At 33.8% G+C, this 24,356-nt stretch overlaps 1 protein-coding gene across 1 annotated transcript in view; it reads left to right on the plus strand.

Moving 5' to 3' along the window:
• CDH18 (cadherin 18) overlaps positions 1-24,356 on the plus strand; it is a 990,219-nt gene that overhangs the window by 248,300 nt on the left and 717,563 nt on the right. The window contains exon 2 of the mRNA XM_073891068.1: positions 14,128-14,188. The gene's annotated coding sequence lies outside the window, so the exon portion shown is untranslated. The remainder of the gene's footprint in view (positions 1-14,127; positions 14,189-24,356) is intronic.

Consider the following 24,356-nt stretch of genomic DNA (forward strand, 5'->3'; position numbering starts at 1 on the left):
TTAACAATTCCATTTTTAGGTCATTTCTTTCTTCTTGCATTTTTACTATAACTTTTCAAGAGAAGCCAACCCACACTTTCAACACTTGGCTTAGATACTTCCTCAGCCATATATCCCAGACTAGAATTTCATTGCTAGAATTTCTACCTTCCACAACACTGTACATAGACCCAAGTCAACCAAATTTTTGCCACTCTGTAGCAAGAATGTCCTTCCCTTCATTGTCTAATAGCATGTCCTCATTTCCGTCTGAGACCTCATCAGAATGAACTTTCCTGTACACATTTCTACCAACATTTAGCTCAAGACCACTTTGGTATTCCTTAAGAAGACTGAGGCTATTTCTCCAGCCCTCTTCTTTGCCTTCTGGAAAATTGTCATCAGAATTGTTTTCAAAATCCATTTGCAGAAATGTAAGCTTTTTGTTGCATGTACCTCCAAACTATTCTACCCTCTACCCCTTACTCAGTTCCCATGTTGCTTCCACATTTTAAGCTACAGGTGTACCTTCAGAATATTGCGGGTTGGGTTCCAGACCACCCAGATAAAACAAATATAATAATAAAGTGAGTCAAATGAATGTTTTGTTTTTCCAGTACATATACAAGTTGTATTTATACTATAGTGTAGTCTATTTAGTGTGCAATAATATTATGTCTGAAAAACAAAACAATGTACATAACTTAAAGAATACTTTATTGCTAAATATCCTAACCATCACCTGATCTTTCAGTGAGTTGTAGTCCCTGATCACAGATCACCATAAAAATATAATAAGAATGAGAAACTTTGAAAGATTGCAAGAATTGCTAAAATATAATCCAGAGACACAAAGTAAGCAAATGCTTTTGGAAAAATGGTCCTGATACACTGTGCTCAACACAGGGTTGCCACAAACCTCAATTTGTAAAAAAACAAAAAACAAACAAACAAAAAAAAGACAACATAATATCTGCAAAGCACAATAAAGCAAAGCACAATAAAACAAGTTATGTCTGGATTTGTTGCAACAGCACCTCTACTCCTCAGCACCAATTTTCTGTCTTGGCTGACTTAGGATGCTGTTAAAAAGTATTACAGACTGGTAGCTTATACATAAGTATATTATGATTTCCTCCCACCTCCTAACCATGTAGCTTATTTCTTCTGTCATTCTTTATTATAAAAATTATTTTATTTAATCATACAAGACAAAAGTCTGAAAGATAGTGATAGAAGTCTTCCAGCTCAAATATTCTTGTATAAATTTACTTAAACTTATACATTGTACCTCTGAATATGGCTCAAAGATATCTTCACCTCTTCTTTTCTATTTAATTCATTGAAACAATTTCTTCCTCTTCTTCTCCCCCTCCTCTTCCTTCTCTTCCTCCTCCTTCTTCTTTGTTTCTGCCTATGGTCATAGTCTAATTTTCCTGTCTTCAATGTTTTTTTTTGAGAAAGAGAGAGAGAGAGCAGGGGGAAGAGCAGAGGGAGAGGATCTCAGGCAGACTTCCTGCTGAACATAGCCCAGTGTGGAGCTTGATCTCCCTACCCTGAGATCATGACCTAAGTGGAAATCAAGAGTTGGATGCTTACCCAACTGAGCCACCCAGGTGCCCTGACCTGTCTTCATTTCTTATTCCCTTAAATTCAAATTATTATGAAAAAGAACATTTTAGAGTGCAAACCTTCTCTTACTATTTCCCTGCATAAAGCATTCTCCAGTTTTCTGTTTGCAATAACAGTGGTGTTCAAGGAGGGATTCATGTGCTCTGGCAATTGCTCACATCAATTTATTGTGGTACAAAATTCAAATAACAGAATACATTTCAGTATCTATTTTTCTTGTTTTAATTTCTATGACTTGTAATGCATTAGTGAATTAGAAAAATAAGCTCAACATTGTACATATTGGAGATCTGTCATCTATCTACCTAGATATTAATTTGGCACCCACTCCAGTCCCATATTAATTCCATATATTTTGCTTCCTATAATCTAGTGCATCTCTCCTATACCTTATTTTTCAGGACATTCTGAAATAAACTGATATTTTCATTCTGAATGCTTCTTCTGTCAAAGAGAAATAGTCTATGTTGGGTCAATTGCAAAACTGCACACCTGTTCTTTAGAAGGTAGTTTTTCTAGGCTTTTTTTTTTTTTTACAAAAAAAGGAAAAACACAATTAGTATTCATAGAAGAAAAAATGTCTGTTTTTCTTTGACATTTTTCTCTTCAGTCTTGGAATACCATTCTATTAATGAAGAACTCTTCTTTTTATATCTTCACAACACAAAAAAAAAACAACAAAAAATTGCCTTTAAAGAAAAGTACCAGCTCTAATTGGGACAGGGTTAGAGAAAAGGGCATGAGGATTAAGGAGGCAATATAAAATAAATTTAATTTCAAAGTTACCTGTTACATCATCAAATATAAATAACTGATACTGTTGTGTTTTCATTAGGTAAATCTGGGGTATTGACAACATTTGTTCAGACCGAACTGGGTTATTTATATCCTATTTTCAAGTCACAGAAGGTTTCTCTTTTAGCACTGACCAAATATATCTTGGTATCAATCTTCTTCCCTTCAAATCTTTCTTCTCATCACTAGCAAATCATTCTTGGGAGAACTAGACATCCCAATAGATTTGTCAACCATTGAAATGGAGAATTTAGACTCTGCCTGATGAATATCTCAGACATATCCCTGCTGAGCATACAAATACTCCCTGCCTGTCAAAGAAGCTCTCCTTGAGTGTCACTGTAAAGCCACCTATTTTTTATACCAAATATTTTGAAATTAAAAAAATATAGGGCTCAGGCTATTATGCATGAGCTTTTTTAGAATAATCATTAAATAAAGAATTGAGTCATTCAGAGAACTTTAGATAGCTAACAAGAGCTCCCTATTTTGTAGTATTTCTTTTATGTCTCTTTTTTGATATGTTATATAGACAATTAAAATAGGCATATTATCATTTGCCAGGTTTACTGGATCTAAGGGAGATCAACATCTTTCTTCTAGAGTTAGCATAATAAAGGCTTGTGGTAATTATTATATTATATTGATGCAGGCACTTTCAAATAAAGTATTTTCATGTTTGACTCGTAACTGCCTTTTTCTTTCAGGGTGTCATTTGCAACTAAAAATTATTTGCTGAAATGACCAAGTAATAATTATGTTAATATTTATTATTTTTATCCTTAAGATAATTTTATTTATTTATTTATTTATTTATTTGAGAGAGAGAGAGCATGCACAGAGGGAGAGTGACAGGGAGAAGCAGACTCCCCAGTGAACAGAGAGCAGGATGCAGATCTTCATCCCAGGACCCTGAGTTCATGACCTGAGCTAAAGGCTGATACTTAACCAGCTGAGCCACTCAGGTGCCCCCCTATCCTTAAGATAATTTTAAAGCACTTTTTGATTAAGAAACTCTGAGAACTCAATATGCATACTAGTAAAGTGGTAAAGGATATCAATATCATCATTGGTAACATTCACTATTTCATTGAATACTGATGATTTAGTTGTAGCATTTAATCTCTAGGATTATTGTGTCTGTGATTAGGGATAAGTCTTTTAAATAGTCCAGGCAAACTATCAAATTAAAATAATAATGAGACTTTTATAAAGCATTATTTTAAATGATAGCATTTTAAGTATTTTTGCATAGCTATTCCTTTTTAAAATAAATATTTAGATTATAAAGGATCTATTTTAATGATTGCTTCTGAATCAGTGAGATTAATATATAATTGTTCCACATAATGTTATATGTTTATTTTTATGGTTAGGTAAAGAAAATTAAAAGAACCATGACCAGTAGTAAACAATGACAGAACTCACATCCAGTGAAAGTTATAAAGTCCCCTTCTCCAGCATATGGACAAGCAGATGGATAGTTTTTTGATCCCAGTAGAAACATGAAAAATATCCAGAAAAATGATTAACATTCATAGTAACATGGATTAAATTTCAAATCCAACTGGTATACTTACAAAATAACAGAGAGAATAAGAGAAAGTAACTGAGGGAATAAGGGGTACTTGTAACTCTTTAAAAAATCATTTATTTGGGAAGAATTTTCTAGACAATTAAAATTTTAATCATAAAGATCGCATCTTTATGTTAGGCAATTGATAGAACAAGAAAACAAATATATGAATTCTCTTCTTTAAGGTCATTTCTTTTCCTTTTTTTTTTCATTATCTCTGAATGGCCAGGGAAAAATGTGAATATTGTTTAAATATGACATAGGAGAGAAATTTAATGGAGTATACCTATATTGCTTTCTATGTCCTTCTGTTAGACTCACAAGAATGGAAAATTGTATTAAAAAGTGACTGCCATGGACATTTCTAGTGTATTTCTCTTCATAATGGCATAAGATATTTCTTATTTTCCCATGCTTGAAGTTCATTATCTCAATTACCTTATCTCTCCACTGAAAACTGAGTCACTTTTACCGAAATATTTTGAGTTATAATAGGTTTTAAGAACTGGGGAAATTTCCACAAAGAACATTGTGAGCTGATTTTGTATACCCATGACATCCTCTCTGATGATGCAAAAAAACATATGACTTCATTTTTGTTTAGTAGTAGATGGAATTTTGCCTTTATAGATTACAGAAACTCAGTTGGAAGAAAAACAAACAAACAACAGAAAGTTACTGGTTGTGCTCTTCTTCCAAGTGGGAAATGGAATCAATCCCGTGTTCTCTGCTAAAGAAGGAACATCCAGTTCTGGAGATGAACAGTGGATCACTACAATCCATGATGACTCGTTACCATTTCTGTGGCATCTTATACTATAGAGCAAGAGAACTGTCAGTGTATCACATCTAGCATCATGAAACACTATTCATCAGAACATACATATCCATAATTAAGCTAGATAATCCATGAACTCCTTTTTTAACTTTAAAATCTTTGATAACTACAAATGGATACTTTTTAAAGTATAATAATTCACTGGTCCACTGAATCCCTATAGCTTCCTTTGATTTCATTTCCCTCCCTCTTCCGCTGAGTAATCAGTCAGCTGAATTTTGTGTCAACAATTCCTTTGCTTTTCTTTATAGATTTGCAAAATCATATCTGAAATACACATTTGCTTTTATTTTTTAAAGATTTTATTTATTTATTTGAGAGAGAGAGAATGAGAGACAGAGAGCACGAGAGGGAAGAGGGTCAGAGGGAGAAGCAGACCCCCCGCTGAGCAGGGAGCCCAACGTGGGACTCGATTCCGGGACTCCAAGATCATGACCTGAGCTGAAGGCAGTCGCTTAACCAACTGAGCCACCTAGGCGCCCCCAGGAATACACATTTTCTTTTTGAAATGTATATAAATAAATTGATATAGTATTTTTTCTTTGTTGATTTTTCTCCCAAAATCATTACAGTTGATGTACATAGCTATAATTCATTCATCTTTACTGCTCTATAGTAATAATTGTATGACTCTGCCACATTAAAACAACAAGAACAAAAACATCCCATGGCATGGACATATGGGTAATTTCTACCTGACTCCCTCTTGTTCTTATTCTATCTTGGTGGACTTGGTGGACAAAATCATTGATTTTGCTTATGGTATACTAACAACAATATGGGTTTGATGAAATTGCTTATATAATGTAATTAATTAATACCCTCCTCTTGTTCAATTTTTTCCAAAGTTTTTGTAATTATATTGGGCATTAATTTCAAGATATTGTTTTTTCTTAATTTATTTTAAAACAATTTTTTAGATTAAATTTAAAATACTGTAGATTGGTCTACTTCCACCATTGTAGCAAGATTTTTACAGCCAACTTTGAAGAGACATTTTAAATCACAATTTTATTCCTACTATCTAAGTGATACCAACTTCCAGCAAAGAGGCAAATACAGTTTCTTCAATATTGCTAAATATTTATTGTATTTCTAATGACTCATGCCTTTCAGAATTGAACTTATTTAATTTAATGTTCATGTAGACTAAAATCACATTCATAAGTATGTTATTTTACTCTTCAACATCTTTTTCATCAAGTGATCAACATATCTACTGACTTTCAATTATCATGAGGCAATACCTCTTATAGTCTTTTTTTTTTCTTTCTAAGATTTATTTATTTTAGTGAGAGAAAGAGAGAGTGTGTGCACAGGGGGAGGGACAGAGGAAGAGAATCTTCAAGCAGATTCCCCACCCAGAATGGAACTCCATGCAAGGCTCCATTCCACCACACCTGAGATCATGACCTGAGCTGAAACCAAGAGTCAAATGCCTCAGTGACTAGCCACCCAGGCACCCCTCCCTAAAGTCTTAAAATTGAAGTCCCAAAGATCTTTTGTTTATATGACTTATATAAGTCAATATTTAATATTTTAGAAATAAAAACTAAGGGATTACTAAAATTAACAATAAGGTTGACATTGTTTGACTTAAAAAAAACATGTCTGGCTTAATAGAAGACAGGTGGATTATCATATCTGCTTCCTCAGTCAGTCTATTATGATAGGCTGTTCAGTTGAAGTATATGAGAAAAAATGGCTTTACTCAGTTATGCGGTTGAGAACAGCAGCATTTTAATATTTTTTCAGATAATTGTGGTTTTTGATACTACATCAAAATCAACAATTGAAATATCTTTTACCTGTGGATGATTTTGTAACATTATGCATTAGTCATTTGAGAAATATTGGTTTGCTGAGCTATAGAACTTCCAAATATTCCTTTCTCTTTCCTTCCTTCCTTCCTTCCTTCCTTCCTTCCTTTCTTTCTTCTTTCTTTCTTTTCTTTCTTTCTTTCTTCCTTCCTTCCTTCTTTTTTCTTTTTCTTCCTTCCTTCCTTCCTTCCTTCCTTTCCTTCTTTCTCTGTTTTTCCTGAAACTGTATAATGTTTTAGTACACTTGGGAGTTACTTTCTTGATTTATGCTTAGAAACCAACATTTTTACCTACAATTGTTCTTTTTTCCCCCATCTGTCAACAAAGTAAAAACAGTAAATATAACATTTAATTACTATGGAACTGGCTTAATCCTCACATATCTCCTGACAGGGTCTCAGGGATCTCCAGGGGTCTAGGAACCACACTTAAAGTACAGCCTTAATGCAATTTTCTCTGTCACATTTTCAGTACCCTAGATTTTGTGCAAATATATCACAGAAAAACAACATAAAATATAACATAACTTATATAGACATTTTTAATGAATAATATTATACATAGTATAATTATGGCTCTTCGTTATTATGTCCTTTCCAGTATTGTGAAAACACATTGAAGGGGACTGGCCTACTTATTGCTCTGTGAGACCTCTTTGCCAGGGCTACTAAATCATTGTCATTTAAGAACATAATTAACACATCTCATTAGCTAATGAAGATAATGACCATTAAAATTCTTTCCCAATTTATGGTTTCCCCTTTATCACAATTTAACAACAATGTCGTTTTGGGGTAATAACAAAATTGGTTTACAAATGACCCTTACACTAATGAATAATCAGCACCTTGTATCAAGGAGCAAATGATTATTTATACATTGCACTCCTAATTATATTATGTAGTAGAGTCCTGTTGCTGATGACTTTCCAATGTGATTCAGTCAAAATGTTTGGTTTTATCATTGTTATGTTGGAAGTACAAACCAAATCACACAGAATATAAATATTTTTTTCTTTAGCCGTCTTTATTGATGGAATAAAGTTAATTTCTCCATTCCAGGTGTTAAAATAAAGGATGAATTGTAATGATCAACGCATATGGAGTATAAAAGCATTTCTAAGTAAAATGACCTTATTTTTAAATACAGGATGCTCTATTTGTTCAACTTACTTTGTTTATCTAAAAATGTGTTTTCCTGTTTTTAATGTAAAAAGCACATTTGAAAATATCTGAAATTAAAAACAATGTTCTATTGTTAATTATTAACATTCTCAGAGGTTAATACAGAAGGAAAAATCTTTTGGAGTTGCTAAAATAAATGCATTTACATTGAACTCTATACATCAAAAAGCTGAATTAGAAATTTACTGATCCCTATATCACTTTAAGTTAGTTTTATTAGTTTTCTATTGCTGTGACCAAATTACCACAAGCTTAGTGTGTTAAAACATTTATATGTTATCTCATCATTTCTCTAAGTCAGGTGTCCAGGCCTGGTTTAGCTGGCTTTCATAAGAAGGAACAATGAATTGGTAGGGGTTATGGTATCATATGGTACCATAATGATAGGTGCATGTATGGATTGTTTCCTTTTATTTGAATAAATGTATGTAACTCAGAAGATGGGGTTGTTATTCACTGGTGAAATCTCCTGGTTGATGTAGTAGTTTGCATTATGCTAAGAACAATTATACATTAATTTTCTTTTGCCAGGTTTTATTTTATTTTACTTTATTATTTTTTGTTTGTTTAAAGTTTTTATTTAAATTCTATTTAGTTAACATATAATATAATATTGGTTTCAGGAGGAGAATTTAGTGATTCATCACTTACATACAAAATCCAGTGCTCAGGACGCCTGGGTGGCTCAGTCGGTTAAGCGTCTGCCTTCAGCTCAGGTCATGATCCCAGGGTTCTGGGATCGAGTCCCACATTGGGCTCCTTGCTGAGCAAGGAGCCTGCTTCTCCCTCTGCCTGCCTCTGTCTCTCTTACTCTGATAAATAAATAAAATCTTTAAAAAAAATTATCCAGTGTTCATCACAAGTGCCTTCCCTCATACTCATTACCCATTTAGACTATCACCCAACCACCTCCCCTCCAGCAAACCTCAGTTTGTTCTCTATATTTAAGAGTCTCTTTAGGTTTGCCTCCCTCTCTCTCCTTTTTTTTTTCAATTTCCTTCCCCTATATTCGTCTGTTTTGTTTCCTAAATTCCACATATGAATGAAATCATATTATATTTGTCTTTCTCTGACTGACTTATTTCTCTTAGCACAATACACTCTACCTCCATCCACATTGTTGCAAATGGAAAGATCTCATTCTTTTTTTTAATTTTATTTTATTATGTTATATTAATCACCATACATTACATCATTAGTTTTGATGTAGTGTTCCATGATTCATTGTTTACATATAACACCCAGTGCTCCATTCAATATAGGCCCTCTTTAATACCCATCACCAGGCTAACCCATCCCCCCCCCAGCACCCTCAGTTTGTTTCTCAGAGTCCATAGCCTCTCATGGTTCATCTCCCCCTCCAAAACCCCCATTTTTCCTTTCCTACTGTTTTCTTCTTTTTTTTAACATATAATGTATTATTTGTTTCAGAGGTACAGGTTTGTGATTCAACAGTCTTACACAATTCACAGTGCTCACCATAGCCTACACCCTCCCCAATGTCCAAAACCAGCTACCCCATCCCTCCCAACCCCCACCACTCCGGCAACCCTCAGTATGTTTCCTGAGATTAAGAATGCCTCATGTCAGTGAGATCATATGATACATGTCTTTCTGTGATTGACTTATTTTGCTTAGCATAATACCCTCTATTCCATTCATGTCATTGCAAATGGCAAGAGTTCGTGGGTTTTATTGATGGCTGCATAATATTCCATTGTATGTATATACCACATCTTCTTTATCCATTCATCTGTCGATGGACATCTTGGCTCTTTCCATACTATGACTATTGTGGACATTGTGCTATAAACATTGGGGTGCACGTACCCCTTTGGATTACTACATTTGTATCTTTGGGGTAAATACCCAGTAGTGCAATTGCTGGATTGTATGGTAGCTCTATTTTCAACTTTTGAGGAACCTCCGTACTGTTTTCTAGAGTGGCTGCACCAGCTTGCATTCCCACCAACAGTTTAGGAGGGTTCCCCTTTCTCTGCATCCCTGCCAACATCTGTCATTTCCTGACTTGTTAATTTTAGGTGTGAGGTGGTATCTCATTGAGGTTTTGATTTGGATTTTCCTGATGCCGAGCAATTTTGAGCACTTTTTCATGTGTCTGTTGGCTATTTGAATGTCTTCTTTGGAAAAATGTCTGTTATGTCTTTTGCCCATTTCTTGATTGGATCATTTGTTCTTTGGGTGTTGAATTTGATAAGTTCTTCATAGATTTGGATACTAGCCCTTTATCTGATATATCATTTGCAAATATCATCTCCCATTCTGTTGGTTGTTTTCTGGTTTTCTTGACTGTTTCCTTTGCTGTGCAAAAGCTTTTTATCTTAATGAAGTCTCAATAGTTCATTTTTGCCCTTGCTTCCCTTGCTTTTGGCAATGTTTCTAGGAAGAAGTTGCTGAGGCTGAGGTCGAAGAGGTTGCTGCCTGTGTTCTCTAGGATTTGGATGGACTCCTGTCTCACTGTTAGGTCTTTCAACCATTTTGAGTTTATCTTTGTGTGTTTTGTAAGGAAATGGTCCAGTTTCATTCTTCTGCATGTGGCTGTCCAATTTTCCCAACACCATTTGTTGAAGAGACTGTCTTTATTCCATTGGACATTCTTTCCTGCTTTGTCAAAGATGAGTTGACCATAGAGTTGAGGGTCCATTTCTGGGCTCTCTATTCTGTTCCGTTGATCTATGTGTCTGTTTTTGTGCCAGTACCATACTGTCTTGATGATGACAGCTTTGTAATAGAGCAGGAAGTCTGGAATTGGGATGCCACCAGCTTTGCTTTTCTTTTTCAACATTCCTCTGGCGATTTGGGGTCTTTTCTGTTTCCGTAAAATTTTAGGTTTATTTGTTCCATTTCTTTGAAAAAAAGTGGATGGTATTTTGATAGGGATTGCATTAAATAGGTAGATTGCTCTAGGTAGCTTGAACATTTTCAATTGTGAACATTTTCACAATATTTGTTCTTCCAATCTATGAGCATGGAACGTTTTTCCATTTCTTTGTGTCTTCCTCAATTTCTTTCATGAGTATTTTACAGTTTTCTGAGCACAGATTCTTTGCCTCTTTGGTGAGATTTATTCCTAGGTATCTTATGGTTTTAGGTGCAATTGTAAATGGGATCAACTCCTTAATTTCTCTTTCTTCTGTCTTATTTTTGGTGTATAGGAATGCCACTGATTTCTGTGCATTGATTTTTTATCCAGATCTCATTCTTTTTTATGGCTGAGTAATTTTCCATTATATATATACACATACCACTTCTTCTTTAGCTATTCTTCAGTGGATGGACATCTTTTACCAGTATTTAAACAGTTAATTTAGGGGACTGTGTAACAGTGTCAGTGTTGTGCACGAGGTCATACCCATGGAAAAGAGTACTGCTTTTTCTATGCTAGCAATGGAGCTGAAATGAAATGATCAGCCATATGCTATGGGATTCATTTCCAATAAGCCTATGTTAGCCTTGGAAAACATGTAAGTTCTACATAAATAGGTCCCTGTATGCTCACATATGAGTTTCTGTCTGGTAGAATATTCAAATAACCATTTCTTAAAAACTGTTCCTTGGAAATCCTTCTTGTGCCTCTACTCAAATCATGCACACATGAGTTTGACTGGTGCTATGCATCATGCACTGTTAATGAGTGATTCTAGTTCCTGAGAACAGGGCACCTGAACACTGTATTATAACTAGTTCCTAAAATCGAATTTAGAAATCAGTTACATTGGGTTCTACTTACTCTTATTTTAGGAAAGGCCATATAGAGAAGGTCAGAGTTCCAAAATAAAACCATGACAGAATGCACGTATAGGTAGTTTAGGGAGAAGGAAGCGTCTGCGTAGTATGTGTTTTTTTTTTTTAATATTTTATTTACTTATTTGAGAGAGAGAAAAAAAGAAAGTGGGAGTAGGAAGGAGGGACAGAGTGAGAAGCAGATGCCCTGCCCAGCAGGGAGCCCAGAGTGGGGCTTGATCCCAGGACTCTGGGATCATGACCTGAGCCAAAGGTAAATGCTTAACCGACTGAGCCACCCAGGCACCCCAGTAGTATATGTTTCAAAGTAATTTGAGACCTTGTGCTTTGATAGATCAAAAGATCTTTATATTGGGATGCCTGGATGTCTCAGTCATTATGCTTCTACCCATGATCCCAGGGTTCTGGGATAGAGCCCCACATTGGGCTCCTTGCTCCTCAGGAAGGCTGCTTCTCCCTCTCGCACTCTCCCTGCTTATGTTTCTCTCTCTCTGTTTCTCTCTCTGTCAAATAAATAAATAAATCTTTAAAAAAAAGATCTTTATATCAATAATTCATAATCCCTTCCTGCCTATTTTTTAGCACTTTAGATGATATGACAAACAATATATATTTACTTATTTTAGTATATATTTTACTCTCCAAAATATAAACACCATGAGGTCAGGTGCTTTTGTCTCTTTTGTTCACAGCTATACCACAGTATGAATAATAATGTTTGGTACCTAATAGGTACTCAGTAAATAATTGTTGAATGAATAATCTATTCTTCCTAATTTATTCCTAAAGTATTTGAGGCTTCTGTTTGATCTTTATAAATGTCATTTTAATCAATTTTAGAAAATATGGATCATAGCAAACCACACTGTCACCTAAGTACATTGTTAAGTTAATTTTAGCTAACTATAAGAATCATTCTTCAGCCATTTGCTTTTAGGCTCTGAAAGGCCTCATTACCCTCTGCCAATACATATTCACCTTTTATTTTTCTTATATTAATATTATCTTTTCAATGTTAATACTTCAATACAACTGAAATATTCACCTTATAAAATATGAAAATATTATTAATTCACTCAAATATCTAGTTGTCACAATTTTAGAACAATATACTTCTTTTGTATTTACAAAGCTCCCTTGTTATATATATTATATTTGTTCATATTTAACAATTTTTGCATTTTTTCTTCTGATCTTTCATACTGTATTAATTTAGAAGGATACTAATTGTTGAACTTATAAACATATTAATAATTACTATTAATAGAAATCATATTTTATTATTATTTTATTTTATTTATTTTTTTTTATTTTTTTTAAAGATTTTATTTATTTATTTGAGAGAGCGAGAATGAGAGAGAGAGAGAGAGAGAGAGAGCACATGAGAGGGGGGAGGGTCAGAGGGAGAAGCAGACTCCCTGCTGAGCAGGGAGCCCGATGCGGGACTCGATCCCGGGACTCCAGGATCATGACCTGAGCCGAAGGCAGTCGCTTAACCAACTGAGCCACCCAGGCGCCCTATTATTATTTTAAATCACTACTAATACTTGCAATTTATTTTTAATACAATTTTTATATTTATTTATTTTTATTATTTTTAATTAATTTTTTAATCTTTTTTAAAATTTTATTTTATTATGTTATGTTAGTCACCGTATATTACATTAGTTTTTGATGTAGTGTTCCATGATTCATTGTTTGCATATAACAACCAGTGCTCCACGCAGAACGTGCCCTCTTTAATACCCATCACCAGGCTAACCCATCCCCACCCCCTCCCCTCTAGAACCCTCAGTTTGTTTCTCAGAGTCCATAGTCTCTCATGGTTCATCTCTCCCTCCGATTCCCCCCACTTCATTTTTCCCTCCCTACTTTTGTTTTTTAACATATAATGTATTATTTGTTTCAGAGGTATCATATGATCTCACTGATATGAAGACTTAATCTCAGGAAACAAACTGAGGGTTGCTGGAGTGGTTGGGGGTGGGAGGGATGGGATGGCTGGGTATTACTTTAAATTTAAATATTGACTTTGTATTAGGCAAACTGCTAGGTACTTCAAATGGATTATAACACTTAATACTCAGGCCCCTACAAAGGGTGTGTTATATCTATCTTAATCAGCTGAAATAATAATGATCCAGAGAACATAACAAATTGTCCAAAATTGCACATCTAACAACTGAGACAGTTGAGATTCTAACTGGGGTCACTGTCTCAAAAGGCTGTGTCCTAAAAAAAAATAATAATCTGACATTTCAAGCCCCTCAATATTTTGCCCTTTAAAAAAGGGCATTTGCTATCTTTCCCTGCTATATTTTCATGAGTTGGAATCTTTTTTTTTATTATGTTATTTTAAATCACCATACATTTCATCATTAGTTCTTGATGTAGTGTTCCATGATTCATTGTTTGTGAATAACCTTCTTGAGTGGTATGGAAAAATGTTTAATAACTATGTTTTGTATTATTTATAACTATGCATGGATTTATAGGATATGAATATTGAAAAGTTTTTCATACATTTTTTTCCTTCAGGACCCAATCAAGCAGAATATAAGAAAATACATCACCAAACATTCATGAAGTAAGTTATAAGGTAAATATTTTGTATAATTTTTGTTATATTAAAAATACTATAGAAATATCAAAATTGTCATACAGTTTCTCTGAAAGATTTTCATAGCTATCTGAGATACTTAAAGGTTTGGCTTAGCAATTAACTCTGTTTCAAAATCAGTCTTTAAAAAATATTATCTATCACCTTATTTTCTCTTAGGAATTTTGGAACTCTTTCTCATAAGCACACTTTTCAAAGGTCATAGAATCAGCAAAGGTGAATTGACATTAGGCTGACTTTTATAAGTGTTTCTAAATCTTCTTTTAAAAAATCAGAAGCTCAAGAAAGAACTCTCAATGAATATATTACTACATTTCCATATTTTAAGAAACTATTTTTAAAATGTAATTTTGTCTATGTGTGTGTTTGAAACACATACACAAAGAGAAATCAGATTATTTATGTTTTACTAATTTTTTGAAGATGTCACTAGATGTAGATCTCTTTCCTAATGAACACTGAATTTGCATTTTGTAACATCTCTAAATGTTAGTTTCTTGAGATATAAATGTTCCTGGCTATCAATCATCATTTATCTATGTAACTTTGTTTTATAGGTAAGGTTACTAAAACAATGATACTTACACTTGAATAATAAGTACAATAGGGATAGATATTGAAAGAGTTCATAAATAGTAGATAAAAATACACCTACCGTTTTGGTGAGTGATTAATGACATCTGATATGAAACTGCCTTGCATTATGACAAACTTCTCTTTGAATACTTGAATTGCTTATGAAAAGATGAAATGTAAGGATATAAGCCATGAGATCAAAAGTATTATATCAATTTATTTTGTATAGAATACACTTCATCATACATATTCTATATAATTACCTGACTTGTTAGGTAAGTATGCATATATCTTATGAAATACTGCTCTTTTATATCAATAGAAAAGATTAAAAATGCTAATATATCAAAATATTGAACATTTTCAAAGTCAAATTCTATTATTTTATATAATGTGTTTTTACTTTAGAAATACAAGTCTAAATACAGATGTGATCTTGTGATAATACATTAAATATTAAAAAAAACAAAATCTAAATCAAATTGTGTTCCATTCAACTCAAACCAAGATATAATCAACACAGTTTTCAAGTATTAGATCCCTCCTACCTCATCCCCCACCTCCTGCCTGTGGCCTGAGTGTGAATGTGTGTAAAAGTTTACATCATCCATTCCCCAGGATGTAATTAAACATAAATACCTTTGAAAATTGAAATATTATAGCAAAATTTATTATTAAATTATTTATTATGTTTATATTTTACAGTACCATCCTTAAAAATATAGGTACTTGTGAACATAATTATATTTACACTGAATCATTTGTGTTGAATGTGAGAGCTAAGATCCATAGCACACATTCAAAAAGCGTTATGGCACAGTGAGTAGGACCTCTTAAATTTTATCATCTTATAAGATAATGATTAATTAGACATTTAATATTAGTCAAAACTTCCATGGCTTTAGGTTCAAATTCAAACACAGATCTGTGCAATGTAAAGAAGGGGAACGTGATTCTGTTCACCAAGTGAATTTTATCTAAGTATATTTGTCAGATTCAAACATTTTTGCAACTTATATTAAAAAAAAAAATACCAGAAAGGAAAAAAGAGAGCCAGAAGAAGAGATTTTACATGGATTTTCTTCATCAATTAAACTCTATTCATGCCTTTATATTGATTCTATGTTAAATCTCAGTTAAAATTTGATTCTTCTAAGTTATTCTGGAAACTCTATTGTAAAATATAACATTTAAGTATTTAAATGTCAAAACAATATTTGTATTTAATGAATCAAGATAGACGAGATTAATATCGTTGAAAAAGGAAGTTTTTGTTAGCTACAACATAGGTTATATTTGTAATTTTCTTCTTGATCTATCTATATATATGTGTATATATATATATTTATATATTTAAATCTGTTATTTCTAACCAGCAGTGTCCTTCATAAAGAGCTTACATTTTAGGAGAATGGTCATATTTCACTTACTTCAATAACTTTTAATAAATGGTACATCTTTCATCAAAATTTTCTGAGAAACACAATTTTCAGGAAGGCACATGCCCCACTTTAAATTAATGATTGAATTGTCTGTAGAGTAGTATTAAAAATATACCTGTTGAATCGTTTAATGAAGTAGAACCACAAACTACATACGAAGTTATAAAATAGTTAATAGGGGCACCAGGATGGCTCAGGCTGTTAAGCATCTCCTTTGGCTCAGGTCATGATCCTGGAATCAAGCCCCACATGGATCCTGGAATCAAATCCTGCATAGGGCTCCCTGCTCAACAGAGGTCCTACTTCTCCCTCTTCTTCTGATGTTCCCCCAGCTTGTGCTCTCTCATTCTCTCTCTGTCAAATAAATAAATAAAATCTTAAAAAAAAAAAAAACATAAGCGTGGAGCACTGGGTGGTATGCACAAACAATGAATCATGGAACACTACATCAAAAACTAATGATGTAATGTATGGTGATTAACATAATAATAAAAAATGAGAAAAAAACAAAAAAACATAAAATAGTTAATAGCTGTCTCATAATTTTGAAAAATTATTCACTTGGATAAACCATCAAATAAACATTTTTTATGCTTTTAGATGAAATGAATGAAATAATTTATACATTTGATACTCAAAATTTACCTCATATTATTTTCAACAGATTATGATTATTTTTTTATAATTGTAGGACAATTATCTAATACATGTTTTCTGGATTAAACTATTTAATATTTACCCTTCGATTTTCCCATCTCAAAGATGTGAGTACTATTCTATTTCTATCCTATAAATTTTAATAAATACTATTTTACACAATTTGTTTTAGAAAAAAAATATGACCTATCTACTCTACTTACCCAATATTAGTTTTTGTTTGTTTTCATGTATCTTTCTTGATCTAATAAGTATTCTTTATATGATTATATAAAGAAATCAGGTAAATTATATAAATTTCTACATGGCACCATGTAATGGATTATATAAGTCTTTACTTATTGATATGACTACATATTACATATAACTAATATTGAATGCACCCAATAAGTGATTGGTGTTTGTAAACTTATTTACTCCTCAAAAATTGCCCTATGATATAGATATGATTATTACTTTCCAGACAAAGTGTGGATAATATCAAAATGGCATGGTTTTTATAGGACTCTAGACAGTTATTTTGAAATGCTAACTAAAACAAAGGTAAAATGTGATTATATGAAGTTCAACATTTGCTTACACTTGTATTCTTAAGTACAGAGGAATAAAACATCATCAAAAGATGCCAAACAATCAGCATGGGGTATCTACCTGAAGAAGGTCACTGGGATTGATGCTTGTCTGTGTTTGGTTTGAACTGGTAAAACTCTGGTTTCTAGTTGCAGTTGTTGAGAGGTGTGTTTTGTGTTTCAAAAATAAGTAATTCTGAAAAGGAACATCAGGGACTACAGTGTTAGAAAAGTGGCCCTCAACAGTTTCATTGCTTCTGCTGCCACTGTTTGGATGTTACAGTTCATGGGAAGGAACATTTGTGCTTAAGTCTCTAGGATAAACGTTCTCTTGTCACATAACTGTGGTAGATTTATAAGCATCTTCTATCCTCTGGGGGAGTAGAATTAAGCTGACAGTTTATAAGAAAGAATATGATTGTGTACTTTCTTGTACAATGTACATTGTGTACATGTAGATTTGTTGATGAATAGCATTATTTATATAACTTAAAGTCAAATATTTATCCCTTTTGTTACTCAACAGTGTCATCTATTTGAAACATGTCTCACTGAAGGAATAACCTTCATACAGTCAGAATTAAATCTATCACTTCAGTATTTCAAATCTCACCAAAATCTTCAACTTAAAAAAATAATCTCATATATATTTCATAATTCAGTGATCACACACTTAAAGTTTACTTAAGTCAAAGAAAAAGTATTTGGTGTGTATTTATAAATAAATAGTTTTATTTTCTTGGAAGATAAGGTGAAATAATTATCTACTCAATAAAAACGAACAAATTTTTTGAAGTATAGTATCTTCTTTGAGTTAATTGCAAATTATCTCATTTTGTTGTTTCTTTGATTTTAATTCAAATTATTTGTTGCTTTTCCTAATTATCTACCATACTTTATTATTGTGAAGTCATAATGCATAAATTCCGTGACTTAACATACTAGAAATTTCCTTTTCCTCCAAAGTATATTTTTGACCCACCTCTTACAGAATGCCAGTTTTTTTTACAGAGTCTGTTATCTTCACGACTATAGTTAACTAACTGTATTGAGGAGCTTGCCCTTAACTTTCTGTAATTATATTCTACCTTGCTGCTTCCATGATTGAAACTCTCTCTCCTGTGGTGAACATTTGCACATTACTTGGCATATGACAGATTAGTAAACATTAATTGAATTGAACTAAAGAATGAACCTGAAGAAGAGCTAGTTTAATAGAGCATGTTTCCTAAAACAGACAAAGGAGTATTGGAGAGCAGAAGTTTGATGAGAGGTGAGGAAGGAACATCTTGACTCATTAGCATGAACGAGTTTGTTACATTAACAAAATATTAGGGTAGATGGTTGGGAAGGGATTGAGTGTGAAGAGATGAACTGTGATTGACATGGCTCCAGTGGATGAGCAGATAAGGAGAAAGCAGGAAGTGTATCAGGCTCAGCTGAGCTTAAGAAAAAGAGTTAAGCTTCCAGCTGTAGAGTTAGTTTGGTTAACCCACCATGGAAATCCCCAAATGTTGGATATTTTCACCTTATGCATGTAAATTACTCTATGCCCTCTCTAAGCCAGTTACTAAGTGATTGGGATATGCAGTTTCATTTAATACTTAGAATAATACAGTTTTATTTTCTCCATTTTATTGATGATGAAGCTAAACCTGGATTGGTTTTGGGTCCTTCTAAAACTAACCCTCGGTGCTTAACTGTCAGGAATGCGGGGTGTTCAGTATATAGTCTTATTCACTCAGAGATGTACCATGGTTGAGGTAGTTTGGTATTTAGCATTATTGGTTTCTTTCTAATTCTGGATTCATGATTATCTCCTTCACATTTTTACGTCTGCCTTCCTTCAAGTAAAATACTAGAATTCTATTTCCAGTATTTTCAAAAACATGTGAAAATTTTGCTTCTTTATACATTTTTTCTACCTAGAGTTTGCATACCTTTCATCAAATTCTTAAGAGATCTGTGACTAAAAAGGATATTAAGTAAATAAAAACAACAACAAAGGGATAGGAAAAAAATCATACTGAAATATGGATCATTTGGAAAGCAGAGCTGTGTTTGTAACTGGTTTCCTAATTACAGTATGTGATAATTGGTATACAAAAATAATGAATAGTCACCTGAATAAAGTTTGTGAAATAAGGCAGATTTATGAAAACATAATATGACCTCTATACACATCTTCTGACTTAATTGTTGTGTGTTGAATTTAATATTTTATAGAATTAACTCAAGGCCAAACTATGTAGTAAGCACCTGTCTTTGGCCCTACCACATTTTGTACTTAGCACCATTACTATGAATGTATGGTATTTTCCATAATTCCATATGCTGCTATTACACTTTTCTTAAGTTTTGTTAATCATCCTCTTGCTCACCATCAGCTCACCATTAAGATGCTCACCAACAGCATCTAAATATTACCATGTCCCTTTTTTCTTAAGCTATGTCCTATGTGAATCAAAAGTGGTGATACCATTAGCTGTTGATACTTTAATGACCTATTACTCCCTTCTGAACTTTGATTCCATATTTGTAATTAAGATGCAAAATCAAGAGACTACTCAAATACTGATGATTTCTCTTCTACAATAGGCCCATCAGGTTTTCATTGTGCTTTATATGTGATGTGTTTTTTTTTTTTACGTGTGGTGTGGCATGTTTAAATAGGGCCCCATGACCTCTCTCAAATCACACTGTTCAACTTCTTCAGTATTTTTTGCATATTTACAATGTCAAGCACTGTATAAGGCACTGCAACATACATTAGTCACCTTGCTGGGTGTTTTCGATATTCTAAGATAGGTATTAATAGCCCCATTTTCTTTTTTTATTGAGTTTTTATTTATTTTATTTTTAATTTAATTTTATTATATTATGTTATGTTAGTCACCATATAATACATCATTAGTTTTTGATGTAGTGATCCATGATTCATTGTTTTCGTATAATACCCAGTGCTCCATGCAGTAAGTGCCCTCCTTAATACCCATCACCAGGCTAACCCATTCCCCCCACCACCCTCCCCTCTAAAAGCCTCAGTTTGTTTCTCGGAGTCCATAATATCTCATGGCTTGTCTCCCCCTCCAATTCCCCCCCTTCATTTTTCCCTTCCTTCTACTAATGTCCTCCATGCTATTTCTTATATTCCACAAATAAGTGAAACCATATGATAATTGGCTTTCTCTGCTTGACTCATTTCACTTAGCATAATCTCCTCCAGTCCCATCCATGTTGATGTAAAAGTAGGGTGTTCATCCTTTCTGATGGCTGAGTAATATTCCACTGTATATATGGACCACATCTTTATCCATTCATCTGTTGAAGGGCATCTTGGCTCTTTCCACAGTTTGGCTATTGTGGAAATCACTACTATGAATATTGGGGTGCATATGGCCCTTCTTTTCACTGCATCTGTGCCTTTGGGGTAAATACCCAGGAGTGCAATTGCTGGGTCAGAGGGTAGCTCTATTTTTAATTTTTTGAGGAACCTCCACACTGATTTCCAAAGTGGCTGTACCAATTTGCATTCCCACCAACAGTGTAAGAGGGTTCCCCTTTCTCCACAACCTTTCCAACATTTGTTGTTTCTTTCCCTGTCCATTTTTGCCATTCTAACTCGTGTAAGGTGGTATCTCAATGTGGTTTTGATTTGAATTTCCCTGATGGCTAATGATGATGAACATTTTTTCATGTGTCTGTTAGCCATTTGTATGTCTTCTTCAGAGAAATGTCTTTTCATATCTCCTGCCCATTTTTTGACTTGATTATTTGTTTTTTGGGCGTTGAGTTTGAGAAGTTCTTTATAGAACTTGGATATCAGCCCTTTGTCTGTAGTATCATTTGCAAATATCTTCTCTCATTCTGTGGGTTGCCTCTTTGTTTTGTTGACTGTTTCCTTTGCTGTGCAGAAGCTTTTTATATTGATGAAGTCCCAAAGGTTCATTTTGCTTTTGTTTCTCTAGCCTTTGTAAATGTATCTTGAAAGAAGTTACTGTGTCTGATGTCGAAGAGGTTACTGCCTATGTTCTCTAGGGTTTTGATGGATTCCTGTTTCACATTGAGGTCTTTCACCCATTTTGAGTTTATCTTTGTATATGGTGTTAGAGAATGGTCGAGTTTCATTCTTCTGTATATAGCTGTCCAATTTTCCCAACACCATTTATTGAAGAGACTGTCTTTTTCCATTGCATATTTTTCCTGCTTTGTCAAAGATTATTTAACCATAGAGTGGAGGGTCCAAATCTGGGCTCTCTATTCTGTTCCATTGGTCTATATGTCTGTTTTTATGCCAGTACCATGCTGTCTTGGTGATCACTGATTTGTAATATAGCTTAAAATCAGGCAATGTGATGTCCCCAGCTATGTTTTTCTTTTTCAACATTTCCTTGGCGATTTGGGGTCTTTTCTGATTCCATACAAATTTTAGGATTGTTTGTTCCAGCACCTTGAAAAATGTCATTGGAACTTTGATTTGGATGGCATTGAAGGTATAGATTGCTCTGTGTAGCATAGACATTTTAACAATGTTTATTATTCTGATCCATGAGCATGGAATGTTTTTCCATCTTTTGTCTTTTCTTTAATTTTTTTTCATGAATGTTCTGTAGTTCCTAGAGTATAGATCTTTTAACTCTTTGGTTAGGTTTAATGCCAGGTATCTTATGATTTTTGGTGTTATTGTAAATGGAGTCGTTTCTCTAATCTCCCTTTCTACAGTTGCATTGTTAGTGTATAAGAAAACAACTGATTTCTGTGCATTGATTTTGTATCCTGACACATCACTGAATTGTTGTATGAATTCTACTAATTTAGGGGTGGAGATTTTTGGGTTTTCCACATAAAGTATCATGTCATCTGTGAAGAGAGGGAGTTTGACTTCTTCTTTGCCAATCTGAATACCTTTTATTTCTTTTTATTGTGTGATTGCTGTTGCCAGGATTTTAGTACTAAGTTGAACAATAGTGGCAAGAGTGGGCATCCTTGACATGTTCCTGATCTTAAGGGTAAGGCTCTCATCTTTTCCCCATTGAGGATGATATTCACTGTGGGTTTTTCATAGATGGATTTATGAACTAGAGGAATGTTCCCTATATCCCTATACTCTGAAGAGTTTCAATTAGGAAAGGATGCTGTATTTTGTCAAATGCTTTTTCTGCATCAATTGAGAGGACCATAAGTTTCTTCTCTCTACTCTTATTAATGTGTTCTATCACATTGATTGATCTGCGAAAGTTGAACCACCCTTGCATCCTGGGGATAAATCCCACTTGGTCATGGTGGATGATCCTTTTAATGTATTGTTGGATCCTGTTAGCTAGGATTGTGTTGAGAATTTTGGAATCCATATTCATCAGGGATATCGGTCTGAAATTCTCCTTTTTGATGGGGTCTTTGCTGGTTTGGGGAGTAACGTAATGCTGGCCTCATAGAATGAGTCTGGAAGCTTTCCTTCTGTTTCTATTTTTTGAAACAGCTTCAGGAGAATAGGTATTATTTCTTCTTTGAAAGTTTGGTAGAATTCCCCAGGGAATCCATCAGGCCCTGGACTCTTGTTTTTAGGGAGGTTTTTGATCATTGCTTCAAACTCGTTACTGGTTATTGGCCTATTCAGGTTATGAATTTCTTCCTGTTTCAGTCTTGGCAGTTTATAGGTTTCCAGGAAGGCATCCATTTCTACCAGGTTGCTTAATTTATTGGCACATAGTTGTTGATAGTAATTTCTAATAATTGTTTCTATTTCCTTGGTGTTAGTCATGATCTCTCCCCTTTCCTTCATAATTGTATTAATTTGGGTCCTTTCTCTTTTCTTTTGGATAAGTCTTGCCAGTGGTTTATTGATCTTATTAATTCTTTCAAAGAACCAGCTTCTCATTTTGTTGATCTGATCTACTGTGTTTCTGGTTTCTAATTCATTGATCTCTGCTCTAATCTTAATTGTTTCTCTTCTAATGGGTGGCTTAGCCATCGTTTGTTGCTTTTTCTCTAATTCTTTAAGGTATAAAGTTAGTTGGTGAATTCAGGATTTTTTATTTTTTTGAGTGAGGCTTGAATGGCTATGTATTTCCCCCTTAGGACCGCCTTTGCAATATCCCATAGGTTTTGGACCGATGTGTTTTCATTCTCATTGGTTTCCATGAATTCTTTAAGTTCTTTGATTTCTTGGTTAACCCAAACATTCTTGAGCAGAGTGCTATTTAGCTTCCAAATATTTGAATTTCTTCCAAATTTTTCTTGTGATTGAGTTCCATTTTTAAAGCATATGGTCTGAGAACATGCAGGGAATAATCTCAGTCTTTTGGTATCAGTTAAGACCTGATTTGTGACCCAGTGTGTGGTCTATTCTGGAGAAAGTTCCATGTGCGCTTGAGAATAATGTGTATTCTGTTGTTTTAGGGTGGAATGTTCTGTATATATCTATGAGGTCCGTCTGGTCCAGTGTGTCATTCAAAGCTCTTGTTTCTTTGTTGATTTTCTGCTTAGATGATCTGTCTGTTGCTGAGAGTGGAGTATTGAGGTCTCCTACAATTAACTTGTATCAATATGACTATTTTGGTTAAGAATGGCTTATGTAGATGGCTGCTCCCATGTTGGGGGCTTAGATATTTAAAATTGTTAGATCTTCTTGTTGGATAGACCCTTGAAGAATGATATAGTGTCTTTTTCGTCTCTAACTACAGTCTTTCACTTAAAATCTAATTTGTCTGATAAAAGAATCACTACCCCACCTTTCTTTGGAGGTCCTTTTACATGGAAGTTGGATATCCATCTCTTCACTTTCAGTCTGGATGTATCTTTAGGTTCAAAATGAGTCTCTTGTAGACAGCGTATGGTGGATCCTATCTTTTTATCCGAATTGCAACCCTGTGCCATTTAATGGGAGCATTTAGGCCATTCAAA

This window comes from Callorhinus ursinus, unplaced genomic scaffold, assembly GCF_003265705.2.
Source record: "Callorhinus ursinus isolate GAN/ISIS: 27379988/994484 unplaced genomic scaffold, GSC_fseal_2.0 scaffold3, whole genome shotgun sequence".
NCBI classification, from domain to species: domain Eukaryota; kingdom Metazoa; phylum Chordata; class Mammalia; order Carnivora; family Otariidae; genus Callorhinus; species Callorhinus ursinus.